Raw genomic sequence first — 18356 nt, 5'->3', positions numbered from 1 at the left:
GGAGCGTGCGTGAGGTGGCCATTGTGCGCCCGAGATTCCCAGAACCAGCATGCATTGCGTTGATGTACCACATTATGGACCGCTGTTCTGCGGCCAAGTACCACTTGATGGACCCCAGGTTCGGGGGCAGGGCACCTCTGTTGGAAACCGTCCATAGTGGCCAGGGAATCTTGCTTGCGGACCTCGGTAAGGTGGCACCTATGCCAAACAGGTGGACCACCCTTAGTTGGCCCCTGAGGCCCTAAATAAAAATGGACACAAGTTGTGCTTTTTATTATGTCCAAATAGGCCGCATGAAGCCAGAAGACGTCGGGAAGAACATCGGCCCAGCAGAGGAAGAGAAGACCACCACCAGTTGTTTTGTTGTGTTTATTATGAACCATGGTGACCGCACCGGATGGTGCTTTTGGGTGCTTTGTGGTGGTTGGGTGCTTTGGTGGTATTGGTACTGGTGCATCGATGCAATGCGTGCTGTCTCCTCCCTCCCAACAGGAATTTCTTTCTCTTGTTCCCTAAAAAACAAAAACAAAAAAAAACACAGGTCCTGGGTTGCGTTGTAAATAAGAAATCACGTCATTGTAAATAATGCTCCCCACCGTAAATGTATAGTTTGAGAATAATTCCGTAATTCGGTTAGCTGTGGGCTTGAGTCTGTTAGACAGGATGCAATGCAATAGGGGGACATACTTATTTGTGTTTTAAAATTGTCACACTCAGGGTCAGGTTAATTGTAGAGGGAATTACACCTACGTGTCACACTAAGTTAAAGTCTAATAGGCCCGAGGACGGACCTGAAGAAAGGGGGGTGCAGTGTAACGATTTTGAGAAGTGTGTAACGAATTTGAGAAGTGTAACGGTTTTTGAGAAGTGTAACAATTTTGGAGGAAGTGTTATGAATGTGAAAACGTTACAATGGAAACGTTACAATGTGAACGTTACAAACGTACGGTACCACCCTGTAATGTAAATAATGGTCGCAGTCAGCGTCCTAGTTAATTGCATGAAATATACACGCAGGTCACGATATATCTTTTAAATAGTGTATTTCCTTATTCCATGTAGGCTAAGTATGTGTTTTCCCACTAGATTGACTTTGCATTGTATCAAACAAAATAAGCGTAGGTCCTTCCAATTTCCCCAAAACCTCCCTTCCAATTGCCTTCCGCATTTTGGCCGGTTTTCTTCAAACCACCATTGGCCACGAGGTAAGGTTGGGGAAGAAAGGCGTGTCTCCACCTCGTCGTAAGAGGGAAGGAGTGAACCAGCCCTAACAGCCAATCAACACCGTGGTGAGTGACCCGGTAGACGTGCCCTCGGAGTCGGCGGCTTGATTTCGCTCGAGGTGATAAAAGCGACTGCAAGGGACTGCTTTACCAGATGGGAGATGAGAGATGACTGGAGATGACTGGAGATGAGCTGGAGATGACCCTGGGAGAGGAGCAACGAGGCTGCACCAAAGAGAGGCGGTGAGATGCGAAACGCTCCAAGCCAAAGAGGAGAGGTACTCGGCAAGGAGACCAGCTTTGGAGAGACGCGCTGAAAGAAGGGAGACGGCCCCGCCCCAAGAAGGGGAGCAGGTGTGCCGAACCAGCGCGGGACGTCTACCGCGGTGGATACCCGACGGAGGGTTTCCCGCCAAAACCGCGAGGGATTGCGAACTGCGCGCTCTCGACCAAGCGATCCATCTCAAGCCTTACCTGCCTGCAATTATCCCCTGTGTAAGTGTGAACGTCCTGTCCTGTTCGTTTGTCTTGGGGCTAAGTAAAAATGAATAGTGTAAGTTAACCATTCGCTGTGTTACTGCTTCTTCCATCCATTGCTGTGTGTGTATAATAAATCTGTTCTTCCTCCGTATTCTTCTTCTTCTTTTTCCTTCTCTTTCGGTCGCTTTAGAGATTTCCCGATTGAATATCTGTGGGGCGATCTGGTCAACGTCGGGTGGAAACGGGTTTTAATCGGGGAGTAACTGTTCGGACGCGGTTAAATACACCACCGCTCGGTCAATATAACATCTAAAAGCCGCGTCTGTAACAATATGAAGAATACTTATAAATTAATAAATTATCCGGGTCCTACTGACGTGAATGACTTGGTGAGATTAAGTGATTTATCGCAATATATTGTTGCGGATCTCACCGTCGGCCCTTTTTCCCCTTACCAAGGGGGGATTAATCCCCTTGTCTGTGACTGACCAACGTGAGTCCTGAAGCTGCCCAGCTCCCTCCAGAGAGGCAATTGAGCAACCTCGTTCGAGACCGCGGACGAGATGTTATTTTGCCGAGCGGATAGCAGCCCGCGGCTCGAACCGTTAGCAAGTACTAGACCCGATTCTTATGCGTTGGCCAAATCGTGCCACAGGTATTCAATGATGGAAAAGACAAGGACGAACGGATGTGAAGGAAAGAAGGCAAGGTAGGAAGAACAGGATTTATTACTAACTATTATGTACACAATCAAAGAAACCAAAGAAGATGGAAAGATACGAAAATAAAGACAGAAGGAGTAAGACAGTTCAAATATTAACTTACCTATGCAAGCTTACTTAAACCCCAAGATAAGACAAAAGACAGACGACAGTCAGACTTACACGGGGAATGAAGCAGGAATGAATGGCAGGAGGTGGATGGCTGGACGGATGCGAAGGTGGGATCACAGGGCGGGAAGGATGCGGGTCCGGTTGGTGTGATCGCCGGCTCGAGTTGAGCAGCCGCCGACCCTCCTCAATCGTATCCGCACGGCGGCGTTGCTTCGTAGCTGCGGCCGAAACCGCTGTCAAAGCTCAAAGCTGCGGTGGTCAAAACTGCGGTGGTCTCAAAGCTGCGGTGGTCTCAAAGCTGCGGTGGACTCAAAGCTGCGGTTGGTTCAAAGCTGCGGTTGGTTCAAAGCTGCGGTTGGTTCAGCTGCGGTGGACTCCTTCAGGTCAACTCTTACGCGCATCTCAGCTCCTCCTCAACTGGACTGAGGTGGGGGCTCCGCGTGACGGGTTATATAACCACGCCCTAGAATCTTCTTGAACCTCCCCGAAGTTTCTTTCCTCCGCCCTCTCAGGCCAAACCCCTCATGCTTGGTTGGTTGATCGGGGGCTGGCTCACTCCTTCTCATGACGAGGTGGAGACACGCCTTTCTTCTCCGAGCTGACCACGTGCGTAATGGAGTCTTGGGGTAAAGGTGGTGCCAATAACCCCACCCAAAGTTACGGGCGCTTCGAAGATGCCATGGGGGCGTCGGAGGGATCTATCTTATGTCATTTGGTGCAATGCAGGGTCAACTAGTGGGAAACACAGCCTTAAACTAATACACATAATAAGGAAATAACTGTTTAGAAGGGTATATGATTTTCTACGTGCTTGTACATGGACTAGCTACGGTGCACTCATTTCAATTAACAGCCAATTAAAGGGGAAATGTACTTAGGAAATTTTAATACTAAATTTACAAAGTGAAGGTTCTAAGAACCGTAACAATATATTCCAAAAGAAAAAAGCACGTTTTGTTAAACAAGTAAAATTTACAACCACAACACCTGGTTATACAGACCATACACCTTTCCTCATTAAATTTAACTATCTGCTTACAATTGAATTTTATAAAGAAGGAGATATAGTTAATATGCGAATAAATAAGTGGGGGTATGATATGCCTGATTTAGGGTATAATTGGTTTTTTTCAATAAACTTTGAAGACCTACATGATTTTAATCAGTCTCGTAAAGAAGAATATTATCCGCTTGGTGAGGATAAGGAGTTTTGTGGAAGTACAATTAGCAAACAACAAATACATGAGTTAGGAAATAAATAAAAATATGATAGCATAGCGATGGTTTGCATGACAAAGAAGGAAGGTAATGAGATAAAGATAGAAAGCCGAGGAATACAAACCGATTTGGTAGTGGGAATATGGGGTTGTATTACCTGTCATAATATTAATCTCACATATATTTCTGATACATAAATGGCAGGAAGAAGACTACAAGATAATTATAATTTTTGTATTCAGGGATACCTACAATAAAAGGGTGCTCGGTTTTACATACCTTATGAATTGGAACATATACATGGGAATTTTGTAATTAAAAACTGGCCTTATACTGATATTGCTAAACCCACAAATAGAGACTTGATTAAAATATTAAATAAAAATGAACTTCTCAAAGTTATGAAATATAAAACTATTTTAGAAATCATCAACAAATCTTATTGGTATCCTATTATGAGAAAAATAATTATAGATACAAGAATATCTCAAAATCCAGACAAATATATGTATGATATTCTTTGGGGCTCAAACTCAAGGGTAGCTAGGGATGAGGAAGGAGTTGAAGAGAGGGAAGAAAGAGAGAAAAAGGAGAAGGAGGAAAGGGAGAAAAAGGAGAAGGAGGAAAGGGAGGAAAGGGAGAAAAAGGAGAAGGAGGAAAGGGAGAAAAAGGAGAAGGAGGAAAGGGTGAAATAGGAGAAGGAGGAAAGGGAGAAAAGGGAGAAGGAGGAGAGGGAGGAAAAATAGAAAAAGATGGAAATCAGTGAGATTAATAAAAGATTGAATGTATTACGGCAAATAAATCAATCTCAACGCACCGAAGAGGAAAATAAAGAATTAATGACTCTTGGGAAGATATTGGTTTCAAAATTTGCTGAGATGAGTTTAGGGATAAGATATACATGAAGAAGAGAAAGGTCATATAGTTCATGATGTTGGTGTTATTGACTTTAGTTAATTTTATTTGGAAATAAATGGAAGAGAGAGTGAAGGCATTCCTAAGGATTCTTTATGTTTTAAAAATCAAGATAGAAATGTATATGTTGAAAACCAAAAAGGTTTTCGTACTCTGTAGGAACTTTTCTGATAAATAAATGAGTTATTGTGTTTAAGTGTAAAAAGAAAACTAATACGAAAAATATATCGTATGTTAAAGGTAAAAATAATAGAGTTTATGAAAAGGGGATATGTTTAGTGTGTGGTTCTAAAAAGTGTCAATTCATTTCTAAGCATAAAAGTGGGGGAGATATCCAAAAGTTTTTGTCAGGGAGCAAATTTACAACAACTGGAATTCCAGGGGAATTACACCTTCCAGGGTATTCTTTCTGTGGTCCAGGAACAAACATGGATAAAAGATTAGATGAGGCTGACAATCCTAAACCTTGGTCTAAACCTCTAAATAGGGTTGATGAAGTGTGTATGAAGCATGATATTGATTATGGGAATACCACTACATTGGATGAAAAACATGAAGCAGACAGAGAAATGTTGTATAATTTGTCTTTGATATGAAATCCTACGTTGAGAGAGAAAGTTGATAGGTTTATTGTGAAAAAATGATAGGTGCTAAATTGAAACTTGGTCTTGGTTATTCACCCTCAAAAAACTATTAGGCTCTAATGATGTCAACAAGACTGAGGAGCTTTTGGCTGATGAATTGCATAAACCTATAATCACAAAGTTTAAAACAAGGAAGGTTTATTCTAAAGACACCGACCACATATGGTCCGCTGATTTAATTGAATTGAATAATGATAGGGGATACAGGTATGCTTTAACCGTTATTGATTTGAGGAGTAAATTTGCCTGGGTTGTTCCTTTAAAAAAGAAAAGGGGTGATACTCTTATGTTAGCTTTCAGTGGAATATTTAGTAAAAGCAAAAGGAAACCAAAGAAGTTATGGACTGATGAGGGAACAGAGTTCTATAACAAAATATTTATGAAATTTCTTAAGGGGGAGGGTATTAAATTATACAGCACCTTTAATGAAGGAAAGGCAGTTGTTATTGAGCGTTTTAATCGCACTTTGAAAGAGAGATTATATTAAAAATTCACACAACTCGGTTCTCAACAATGGGTATATTTAATTCAGGACATTGTAGATAATTACAATAATACAGTTCATTCATCAACAAAATCAAAACCGTCAGAATCATTTACAAAATTAGAATATGAAAAGGAGATTAATTTGAGAAAACCCAAGTTCAAAGTTGGTGATATTGTAAGAATATACAGATGGAAAAGCCATTTTGAGAAAGGTTATACAAAAAAATGCACTAATGAATTATTTAAAATCGTTGATGTAATAGATACAGTCCCTTGGACCTACAAATTATTTGATTTAAATGGAGAAGAAATCTTGGGTTCATTTTACTCACAGGAATTACAAAAAACAAAGCTGATTAGCCATTAAACAACAACCATCTATACTTTTATCCACCCCACCCAGATTAGTTAATTTAATTACTAGTAAAAAAAAACAAAAACATAAGCCACGCCCACAAAGACCACACCCACACAGACCACGCCCACACAGACCACGCCCACAACGACCACGCCCACACAGACCACACCCACACCGACCACGCCCACACAGACCACGCCCACACAGACCATGCCCACACAGACCACGCCCACACAGACCACACCCATCATCCCCCACCCCTCCGTGTGCCCCCACCCTTGACCCTCCACCCCCTCATCCCACCCCCACCTTCCCCACACACACAAAAGGAGGGGAGGGGTGGGATGAGGGGGTGGAGGGTCGTTGGCAGGGGCGCACTTCCCCCTTCTTTTTTCCTTTATTCTCTTTTTATAATTAAGAATTAAATAATTGTAGACAAAGCAAATATAATCGTATAATATTGAAAACATAAAAATCCTTATATTATTAAAACATTTTTCTTGAGGTATATATTCAGCTTCTTCCCAGCACAAGCCATCAGCTTCTTCCCAGCACAAGCCATCAGCTTCTTCCCAGCACAAGTCAAAGACACCAGATGCATTTAGGTTTTGAATCTCTTTCTGTTTAAGACAAGAGGGGAGAGAAAATATTAATATAGGGTGAAGCAAGGAGAAGGTAAAGTGGATGAGGATATATAATAAATAAACCATACCTCCAAAAAATCGAGCTTGGTGTCAAGGTCGTTGAGATGAAAATTTAGGGTATCACAGGTTGGTAGTAAATAACCACTCTTTAGGGTCCCAAAATAATCCCAATCAAAGTTATGATCATTGAGATCGTGGTCGTGGTTGTGGTCATCGATCTCAACTCTCATCTCTGTTAATGAAGGGTTTGATTGAGGTGTTATATTCTGTTTAAAAAAAAAGAAAGAAAAAACATGAGGAGGAATGATTTAAAAGATACATCGTATTGTCAATAAATAAATAAATGTCAGCTCCCGTTTATTGTTGCCAGTCAGAGAGATGAATAATGAATTACCAGGGGTAGACTATGATGGTGGTAATCTTCTAAGAATGGTGAAACATTGAATTCATTCAGAGACCTCCATCTGGGAGGCAGGTTGTTCAAACCCGTATTCAGTTCGTTGTGAAACTCTTGAGGAACAACTTGAAATTCTGCCAGGATATTCACAATATTTGAATTGCTGTAATAAAGAGAAAAAATAAATAATTAGTTATATAATTAATCACATACAAAGCTCTCATTAACAGTGTTTAATACCAAATGAAACTTACCAATATCCTGGTGAGTTGATATATTCTTCATCAGAGGAAAGACCGGACAAGTTGACGCTCATCTTCGTCGATTCGCAATGTTTAAAATTGAATGAAGATGACTTTTATAATGTGTTTTGGGAAGTGAAACTAAAACTGCCTGTCAGTGTTTCAGGAAACTCAGGGCGTGTATGTGCAGGAAACAAAACAATGAAAAATTCTGGGAAGGGATCCATGTTATACAACATGTCATTTCTCAAAAGTGAAGGGGATTTAATGAGAAAAGGTTCGAGTATGGTTAATGTCGTCCCTGTCTTTTTTTTCTTCTTTCTATTACATAAATGATAGAACCAGGCATTAACCAGACTAAAGAGTGGAGGTGTAATCAACCTTGGTATATAAATGGAAAACATAATGAATGTGAAAAATATCAAATAAGACTTATTGAAAAGGCAACGGGTAAAAAAGTTCATAAAACAAATAAAAGAATTAATTTAAATACCGGTGAGTTGGGTGAAAAAGATGGAAATATTTTTGAGTGGACGGAAAACTTTGATGGTTGTCAGTAAAATATATACTTTAATTTAAAAATGGTGTGTGGCACTGGATGTGCTCAAACAAGAACATTGAGGGAGGTTTACCATTTTATCTTAGCTCAGTTAAAATATCTTGATAAAGAACCAAACTCAAACATATACTTTGTTAATATATTAGATGGTGATGAGAGTTGTAAGTGAATTAAATTATTTCCTACGCATAAACAAATATTTGTAGGATCGTTGTTTAAGTTTATTAATAGTTAAATGCTGGTTGGAGTAAAGAAGGTTATTATTATCTTTTATTTAAGACAAAAGATAAAGTTTTGGTAGAGAATTTAAAAGAAGGTATTTCTTTGCTATGACTATACGGGTATGCTAAAAAAGTTTAACCAAAAGGTTAAAAGGTCATTAAAGACCAAAAGAGTAGGAATAGAGGTGATAATAGAAAACGAAGGAATATGAGGGTAAGGGAAAAATTTACATGTAAGTGCATGGAGAAATCGGGGTGGTCCAGGAACAACATTTTCCTTCTACTCATGTAGTCAGATGTAGCCATGGAAGGCGAAGATTCTGATGTTAGTTCTTCGGGGTTTTGCTTCATGCATGTCGTCAATACGCACAGCAGAGTGATTCCATTATTTAATAATTTTAAATAAGACAAGTCAGGAGACGACGATGGTTCAAGAGCGATTGGTATTCAATGACAAAGGATGGACGATAACCGAAGCAGGCCTGGACAGGCCAGGCCCGGAAATGTCAAAACGAAGGTTACTGACCTTGAAATGAGATAGAAAACAATGTATAATCAGTTATGAGGTTAGTTAGCTACACAATACCGAAAATTCGGTTCGATTCCGACAACTTTGACCTTTGTGACCTTCAAAGGTCAAAGGTCGAAGATTCTGAAATTTGTTGGAAAACTTGGATCTCATGATGTATGTGATAAATATAAGATCATGTACGACATTTCACCCTATCAGGAATCGAACAATGTAATAAAACCATCAAAAATCGACTTTTCTAAACTTTGTGACCTTGTGACCTTGACCTTGGGGCGAAAATCTAAAATCGAGCTCTGTGGGGCTAGACACATGACATTGGCCTTACCAAATACCGAAACCCCTGTCAGATTCCACCAACTCCCTCGGAGAAGATGTAGCTTGAACTCGATTACCCCCTAAAAAGACATCTTTTTCGGGCGTGGCTCCGCCCACAATGGGCGCAATACACTCACTCGAGGCAGGACACAACTAGATCATGATATCAACCTCCCACCCAAGTTTCATGAAGATCAGATGATCATCGGGTAGTTATGCTGCGGACAGACAGACACACAGACACACAGACAGACACACACCCATGATGAATATTGTGGTCACTTGATGGTTGTCAGTCGTGACAGTTGTCGTGTCAGTTGTTGTCAGTTGTCGTGAACCAATTTAATAAGATTTTTAATAAGTTAATTTTTTCATAAATGTTATTTTTTATAACATTCCAATTCATTTTTAATAAGAGCTTGGATAACTAGTTTGATAATTAATTTCAGTTCATGAGGAAAAAAAAAAAAATCACTCAGTTTGATATTAAAATTAGAATGGCCATCTTCTGGTAAAACATTTAAAAAAAAATCATTTCCTTGTGTTATGTGCGTGTGTGTGTGTTTGTGTGTGTGTGTGTGTGTGTGTGTGTGTGTGTGTAGGTGTGTGTGTGAGAGGGTGTAGGACCTCGATCACCCAATCTCCTGGACAGTTTCCCCATCTCTACATAGACTTCATACTTTATATTTAGAATTCCCATTCAGTTGTACACAGTTGTACATTCAGTTGTACATTATATAATAATGGACACAAGATGGTGCTATAGATTTTGCTAATTAGCATAACTAATTAATGTGCAACTTTTTGCACTGACGAGTTGTGAATTCTTTCTAAGTGATTTTTTATCTAAATCTTTGCAAAATTTCAGGTAGATACCAGTGGTGGGTCACGAAAGTCAAAAACTAGACAGATTTAGGAGGCATGGCCCACTGTCTACTTGGTGAGCACAGCTATTTATATCAATTGTTGCCATGGCAATATTCTATGAAGCATTCCATTTTGTTTGTCCATTGTCTTGGGTCACGTGGTCTGCCATTGGCAGAGCGAGTCTGCACAGGCCGATACTTAGTCGCAGATATTTTCGTTTACTGACATTTTCTGACGGTTTTGTGATTTGTCCTGGGATAATGGCTTTGAATTGCAGCGGTTCGCAAAATTTCAGCTTTCTACCCCACCTAGATGGTACTAAACATTTTAGGGTTTTTCTGAGTGCCTTTTCTGCCTTGTTTTTTTGTCTGAGTGCCTTTTCTGCCTTGTTTTTGTTCGTTTCTACAGCAAATTTATAAAATGAAAGTTCCACTCTGCTCATGATAATCAGATCCTGGGCCATCAAAACCCGACCAAATATACTGAAGATTGATGCATCTTCTTTGGATCCCCCAATTTTATCTGACCCCCTCATTTTTGTTCCTTGAACTTGCGTTTTTTGTTGTTTATGTTGTAATACATTCATTTGCAATGTATGTCTGCCACAATACCTCATAATAGTCTGCGACTTGTCACATTCGATGCTAATTGAAATCACAATGATGCATCAAATTGCAATTGCTTGCATCTGTTGCATCACCAGCCGTCATAGAACTGCCGGTAATTGCAACCATTTATCAGACTGTGGAGCTTTGTGCATTTCGATATTGTGAATCCCACCCCCCCCCCCCCCCCCTCTCCCATGTGTGCTTGTGCACAAGAGTGACATTGATTGACCAATCTTTGGCTGGAATGGCTATCCCAGCTGTTTTTATGACAGTCTCTGATGCAGGGCCAACACACCCCACAATTAAGTACATCTGTCTATGTATGACCACAATACACACTGGCCCTTTACTAAGACGGGAGCTTTATGCTATGTGCAATGCTTTTGCTGCTCCTCATCGTTCCTGAACCCTTGCACAGTGGAATCTATTAAGAATAAATAAGAATAGTCTTTGCTTTCAAATATCACAGACTGACATTAACCCAAACACGCGTATTCATATATTTTTTCCTGTACAAGAAGGTCAGGTATTCACACTACAAGCCACACCAGATGATACAATATTGTGCAATTTATGGTGCAGTGCTGCTTGTGATGCAAAACGTGTAGCCACGATCAGAACTTGAGCTCATAAGTCACGATGCTTTGCTGCGTCTCGTGCAAATAAACCAACGGCAATACATTAACAGCGATGTTATCATAAAAAGTGCTGAATTAATAATACTGAAGATTAACTGAGACATCTTTACACATTTATTTAGTGGTCACATACGGTGTCACATATACAGTGCATTCAGAAAGTATTCAGACCCCTTCACTTTTTTCACATTTTGTTATGTTGCAGCCTTATGCTGAAATCGTTTAAGTTCATTTTTTCCCTCATCAATCTACACTCAATACCCCATAATGACAAAGAGAAAAAAGGATTTTAGAAAGTTTTGCAAATTTATTAAAAAGAAAAAACAGAAATATCACATTGACATAAGTATTCATACCCTTTTCTATGACACTTGAAATTTAGCTCAGGTGCCTCGCATTTCTCTTGATAATCTTTGAGATGTTTCTACACCTTGATTGGAGTCCACCTGTGGTAAATTCAATTGATTGGACATGATTTGGAAAGGCACACAGCTGTATTAATTTTGAGGCCAAAAGGTCAACATCGGCCAAAGGTCAACAACTTAGTCATATTTCTAAAATAATCAATTTTCATCTGGTTGACTTGCAATTTGAAGAGGAATTGCAGATCAGGTCTGAAAATTTAACCTCCATTTATTTTTGAGGTCAACATAGGACAGATTTCTACAATTGTCAATTTTCATTTGATTGATTTGAAATTTGAAGAGGATTTGCAGATCAGGCCACTGATTTCAACCACCAATTATATTCTTGTGGTCAACATAGGCCAAAGGTCAACAGAGGTACATTTTCTAAAATCCTCAATCTTCATCCAATTGACTTAAAATTTGAGCAGGATTTGCATATCAGTTCACTCAATTCAATCATCAATAATTATTATTGACGTTAACATAAACCAAAAGGTCAACAACTTAGGTGCAGTTTCTAAAATCCTCAATTTTCCTCCGATTGACTTGAAATTTGAACAAGATTTGCATATCAGGTCACTCAATTCAACCACTATTATTTTTGAGATTTAAAGATCAAAAGGTCAACATAGACCAAATTTCTAAAATTGTCAATTTTCATCTGATTGACTTGAAATTTCAAGTGATAGGGACAAAAAAGATATGTAGCACGGTATTTGAAAAACATGTGGATGACTTATAACAAAACTTAGTGGATGAGTTGGTGAGGTGACAAGAACAAGCCAATTAGATTTAGGTTCAGGTCTGAATCCAGATGCGATCTTTCAGTGGGATACAATACGTAAACTGTTCAACCTGGCGGAGGTATGCGCTCTACCGAGTGCCGTTCTAGTTTAAATTGTAATTATAAATAAACATATCAGATCTTACTTACAAGCTACAGAAATATTTCCAAATAAGTGGCCATTGATTTATTATGCCCTCAAGTAGAGTGGCATTTACAACATGCGTGCCCTCCCCTTTTTCTTGCATTTGTGCATAAATAATATGTACATGACCCTCAATTACACCGCATTTTCGACTTGTGGTTTATAAATCGTGTCAATTCATTTTCAATGTGCATATTTTGATCCATATCACAGATGAGAAAAACAATAGAGAATGAGAGCTTAACTTACAGCAGTGAGTTGGTGGATAAAATATGTTCAAGTAATGGATAGATGAAGGAACAAACAGGGTTGGTTGTAAAGGCCACTGAGAGCTACACCATTGGAATCGTTACGTTTGTGAGGAGGTCGGCATGGATTACCTCAGGGCCAGGTATGATTGTATAGGATAGTGTGTTCCGAATGTTGCCATGAAGAAGAAGAACCCCCTGTGCCTAAGTAGGGACCCGTTAGACCGGATGTCGTGTAAGAGTGTATCTTTGTCCCCATGACGAAGGGTGGGGTTATGTTAATTAGTTCGGGATTAAGGTGTAAATACTCTGTATGTAATGGGCTCTGTGATTTCTCCTTTGTTCGTTATGACACACATCACACCTAAAAATAACACCAAATAAAAGCAACCAGAACCAGGACATTGAGCACCAGCAATGATACCACCGACCGGGTCATCACAAAGGCCGGCAAGTGGCCATGAGGCCACGCCCTGAAGAATGATTGGTCAGGACGGCCATAGAGCGATGAGATGGGACTCACTAATTGGAGCGTGCGCGGACATCATCGGATGACGTAAGAGCCCGGGGAACAAAGGAACGGTGTCCCCGACATTTTTGTCCCCCGTCGCTCAGCGGAGCGAAAGGGGGACTATGGCTTTCCCCTCCGTCCGTGTGTCCGTCCATCCGTCCGTCCGTCCGTGCGTGCGTGCGGGTGTGTGTACGTGCGGCGTGCGTGCGTGCGGGCGTGCGTGCGTAAGCGAAGGACCGCATTCGAATTTGGTGTGTGGGTGCAACCCACGTCAAAATCCAAGATGGCCGCCGCCATGTATGTCTGATGCCATGTATGTCTGAACCTTGTAACCTGCATATCTTGAAAAATAAGCGAAGTACCAACTTCTAATCTGGTGTGTGGGTGTATCTAGGCATAAGGAAGAACGCTATTGAAAATTGGGTCGCCACGTCAAAATCCAAGATGGCCGCCGCCATGTATGTCTGAACCTTGTATGTCTGAACCTTGTGAGATGAATATCTTGAAAAATAAGCGAAGTACCAACTTCTAATTTGGTGTGTGGGTGTATCTCGGCATAAGGACGAAAGCTATTGAAAATTGGGTCGCCACGTCAAAATCCAAGATGGCCGCCACCATATACATGTCTGAAACTTGTGAGCGAAATATCTCGATAAGCGAAGTACCAACGTCTAATCTGGTGTGTGGGTGTATCTAGGCACAAGGAAGAACGCTGTTTAAAATCGGGTCGCCACGTCAAAATCCAAGATGACCGCCACCATATATATGTCTGAACCTTGTGAGCGAAATATCTTGAAAAATAAGCGAAGTACCAACTTCTAATCTGGTGTGTGGGTGTATCTAGGCACAAGCAAGAAGGCTATTTAAAATTGGGTCGCTACGTCAAAATCCAAGATGGCCGCCGCCATGTATGTCTGATGCCATGTATGTCTGAACCTTGTAACCTGAATATCTTGAAAAATAAGCGAAGTACCAACTTCTAATTTGGTGTGTGGGTGTACCTCGCCATAAGGAAGAACCCTATTGAAAATTGGGTTGCCACGTCAAAATCCAAGATGGCCGCCACCATATATATGTCTGAACCTTGTGAGCGAAATATCTCGAAAAATAAGCGAAGTACCAACTTCTAATCTGGTGTGTGGGTGTATCTAGGCACACGGAAGAACGCTGTTTAAAATTGGGTCGCCACGTCAAAATCCAAGATGGCCGCCGCCATGTATGTCTGAATCTTGTGAGAAGAATATCTTGAAAGATAAGCGAAGTACCAACTTCTAATTTGGTGTGTGGGTGTATCTCGGCAAAAGGAAGACCGCTATTGTAAAGTGGGTCGCCACGTCAAAATCCAGGACGGCCGCCACCATATATATGTCTGAACCTTGTGAGCGAAATATCTTGAAAAATAAGCGAAGTACCTTCTGGTGTGTGGGTGTATCTAGGCATAAGGAAGAACGCTATTGAAAATTGGGTCGCCACGTCAAAATCCAAGATGGCCGCCTCCATGTTTGTCTGACCCTTGTGAGCGAAAAATCATATCATAGCATGTTTTCTGCGTGTTCCACTTTGTCAACTCACATCACTTCCCCGACGGGGGACCTAGGCGTAATGCTTGTCTCTCTTGCGTTGAGGCCGTCATCATGAGCAGTCGAAGTTATACCTCTTGCGCTGGGTTTAATTGTGAATGGTCGCACCTCCCTGTCACTCTTGTTACTGCTGCTTTTTGGGTCCCGACATTTTCCTTCTTCTTGTTCCGACTTTGATAGCGAACAGTCGGAGGCTTTGTGGTCCCTGGCTTTCATCCTGCCGCGGTGGCAGATATTCTCTTCTTCTTGCGCTGTACTTTATAGCGAACATTCACATTGTTCTTCCTCGCTTTGGTTCGGGCCTTCAGAACGAGCAGCCTCACGTCCTTGCTCGGTTTCTGGTGTCCGGGGAAGGCGGACGCATCCGCGCATTTCATTTTCTTTTCTTGGTCTGGGCGATCGGTTCGAGCGGCTGCATTGTCCTTTCACTGGCTCATTGGTGCTGGCTGTGCGGCACCTGGGTGCACCGAGAGACCACGGTGCTGTGTGAAGCAGACGACGAAGACGAGTGCAGCCTGCTCTCTTCACGCTCGGTGGCTAGAGTGAGCGATCTGCGCACCAGGGAACCAGGGCATGTGAGGAACTTCGCACCAGGGCATGTGTTTCCCGTGCATGGACCTCCGGGACCCGTTTGCGGACTGACGGGGTTCAAGAGCTGCGCAAAGCTGAGTACACTACATTTTACTTTTGTTTATTTTATCATCCCCTTGTGTTGTATACGAGTCTGTTTTGGGGTGCTCCATTTGGGAATCATGGTTTAATTGTGCATTTATTTGTCCCTGGAATTATTTTTTATTAAACCTGTTTTCTTGTTACATTCGAAATCCATGTTGGTTTGAGTTGATTACCAGGGTCGAAGACGTCCAGTGGGATCCGTACAGGTAAGAATTTCGCTATCCTTCACTGCCCTCATCCCCCCGCGCGTATTCACACCACCATTGGAATGAATGCCTTGGAGTGTAATGCTCGACTGGCTACCCGTTACCTTGGATGATCTTAATGCCCGGGAGCATGACAGTATAAAGAAGCAGAAAGCTTCAACCTTAAAGGAAAAGGATGGAAATGAAAATATTGTTACATTATGAGTGGGGGCTGGGGGGGGGGGGAGATGCTGTGGTAATAGATCAAATTAGGCCTTAGACACGCTATATTCACATAGCTGTCAAACTCTCCCTGTATTAGTGTATGTTTAGGTCTGAAGGTAAGGAGTCTAAATGGTGTTTCCCACGAGCAGACGGACGTTGGCTGATACAGAATATCTAGATTAAGGTGTCTCATCTATTTCTTCTCCTTTAGGCCAAAAAATATATATTGCTGGTCTCGGGTCAGACCAAAGTTCCAGAATTGATGCGGCGATGCGTTTTTTTTTTGTTTTTTTTTGAAAAGCATGGATTGCACATATAGAGGTGTTTTTTGTGTCCTCATGCCTTGCGGTCCTCGTCATCTGCTGTGGCGCCGTCCAGAGAGAAATTAAAGACAGCCAATGGGACTTGTAGGCCTTTTTTTTGTAAATAATGAACACAAGCTTAAGTTATTTTAAAATGTATTTATTCTGAAAATTATTAAGTTCTTCAAGCATGTGATAGACTGCCATTTCGTTCTCGAGATCGTGTCGCCGTATCGTTAAACATTCCAATGCGTCGATCGCGTCAACACTGCGCATGCGCAAGTGGTCTAACAGGCCGATGGTCTCCCACGATCTCTCTCCCTGTCCACCAGATTATCACAGACGCTTACTACTTCATGACAAACGAGACAGGATCCAGGCCTAACTAACGAGACCACCCGCAGCTCTCTAGGCCTTCTGGTTGCTTCACACGAACCCGACAAAGAACGTCTTCGTTTCAATAAATGACAATATCCAGCCCATAGAGGCCTTGCATCGCGTGGGCGTCGTCCATGGCAACCGGTTCCGGCCGCCATCTTGGGTGGCATAAACAACATGGCGGGAAAGCTGTCGTTTCTTCAGACGGACCTGTCAGTTTACGCCCGTAGCTTGCCCGTTGAGGCGTTTTCACGGTATTGCGAGAAACCGAGGCTGTGTCATCTGCCTGTGGACGCGTGTGGACCCACAAGTACGCCACACGCACTCCACGGTCCACACACACTCCACACGTACGCCACAAGTACGCCACACACACTCCACAAGTACGCCACACATACACCACAAGTACACCACACGTATGCCACACACACTCCACACGTATGCCACAAGTACGCCACACGTACGCCACACGTACGCCACACACACTCCACAAGTACGCCACAAGTCCGCCACACACACTCCACAAGTACGCCACACATACGCCACACACACTCCACAAGTACGCCACACACACTCCACACGTATGCCACACATACGCCACAAGTACGCCACACACACTCCACACGGACGCCACAAGTACGCCATGCATACGCCACACACACTCCACAAGTATGCCACATGTACGCCACACACACTCCACAAGTATGCCACATGTACGCCACACACACTCAAGTACGCCACACGTACGCCACATACACTTCACACGTATGCCACACGTACGCGACACATACGCCACACATATGCCACACACACTGCACAGGTACGCCACACACACTCCACAAGTACGCCACACACACTCCACACGTACGCCGCACACACTCCACAGGTACGACACAAGTACGCCACATGTACGCCACACACACTCCACACGTACGCCACACACACTCCACACATACGCCACAAGTACGCCACACGTATGCCACACACACTCCACACGTATGCCACACACACTCCACACGTACGCCACACACACACTCCACACATACTCCACAAGTACGCCACACGTATGCCACACACACTCCACACGTATGCCACACACACTCCACACGTACGCCACAAGTACGCCACACACACTCCACACGTACGCCACACACACGGCACACATACGCCACACACACGCCACACGTACGCCACACACACTCCACACGTACGCCACAAGTATGCCACACACACACCACATGTACGCGACAAGTACGCCACACGTATGCCACACAAACTCCACACGTACGCCACACACACTCCACATGTACGCCACAAGTACGCCACAAGTACGCCACACACACACCACACGTACGCCACACGTATGCCACACACACTCCACATGTACGCCACAAGTACGCCACACGTACGCCATACACACTCCACATGTACGAAACCAAATGCCTAATCCTGCTTTTCACTTCGCGAGCGAAGGTAACAACCTCATGAGCCATATTCTCACCTGAGAGCTGCAGTCAAGGCAGCTATGAAAGCGTTTTTAGTCTAGTAGGAAGACTAGGTCCCCCTGCACCCACCGGAGATATACTTCTAATCAGTGTTTCTAGATTGGAAAAAATGTGTAGAAAATGACTAGCTATGGCCCCAAGCTGAAAAAATGTCCCACATACCATTTTTATGCAAATTACTGCTGCAAATTTTATGCAAAATTATGCAAATTTTATGCAAATTTTTGATGA

The 18356-nt window shown here is 42.4% G+C and overlaps 1 long non-coding RNA gene across 1 annotated transcript in view; it reads right to left on the bottom strand.

The window, feature by feature from the left end:
• Positions 1–355: 355 nt before the first annotated feature.
• LOC144888307 (uncharacterized) overlaps positions 356–18356 on the bottom strand; it is a 41646-nt gene continuing 23645 nt past the window's right edge. Inside the window, exon 2 of the long non-coding RNA XR_013620899.1 lies at positions 356–512. This is a non-coding gene — a long non-coding RNA (uncharacterized LOC144888307). The remainder of the gene's footprint in view (positions 513–18356) is intronic.

This window comes from Myxine glutinosa, chromosome 11 (genome assembly GCF_964187855.1).
Source record: "Myxine glutinosa chromosome 11, kmMyxGlut1.1, whole genome shotgun sequence".
NCBI classification, from domain to species: Eukaryota; Metazoa; Chordata; class Myxini; order Myxiniformes; family Myxinidae; genus Myxine; species Myxine glutinosa.
The sequence above is the reverse complement of the archived record's forward strand: the minus strand, read 5'-3'. Positions and strand labels throughout refer to the sequence as shown.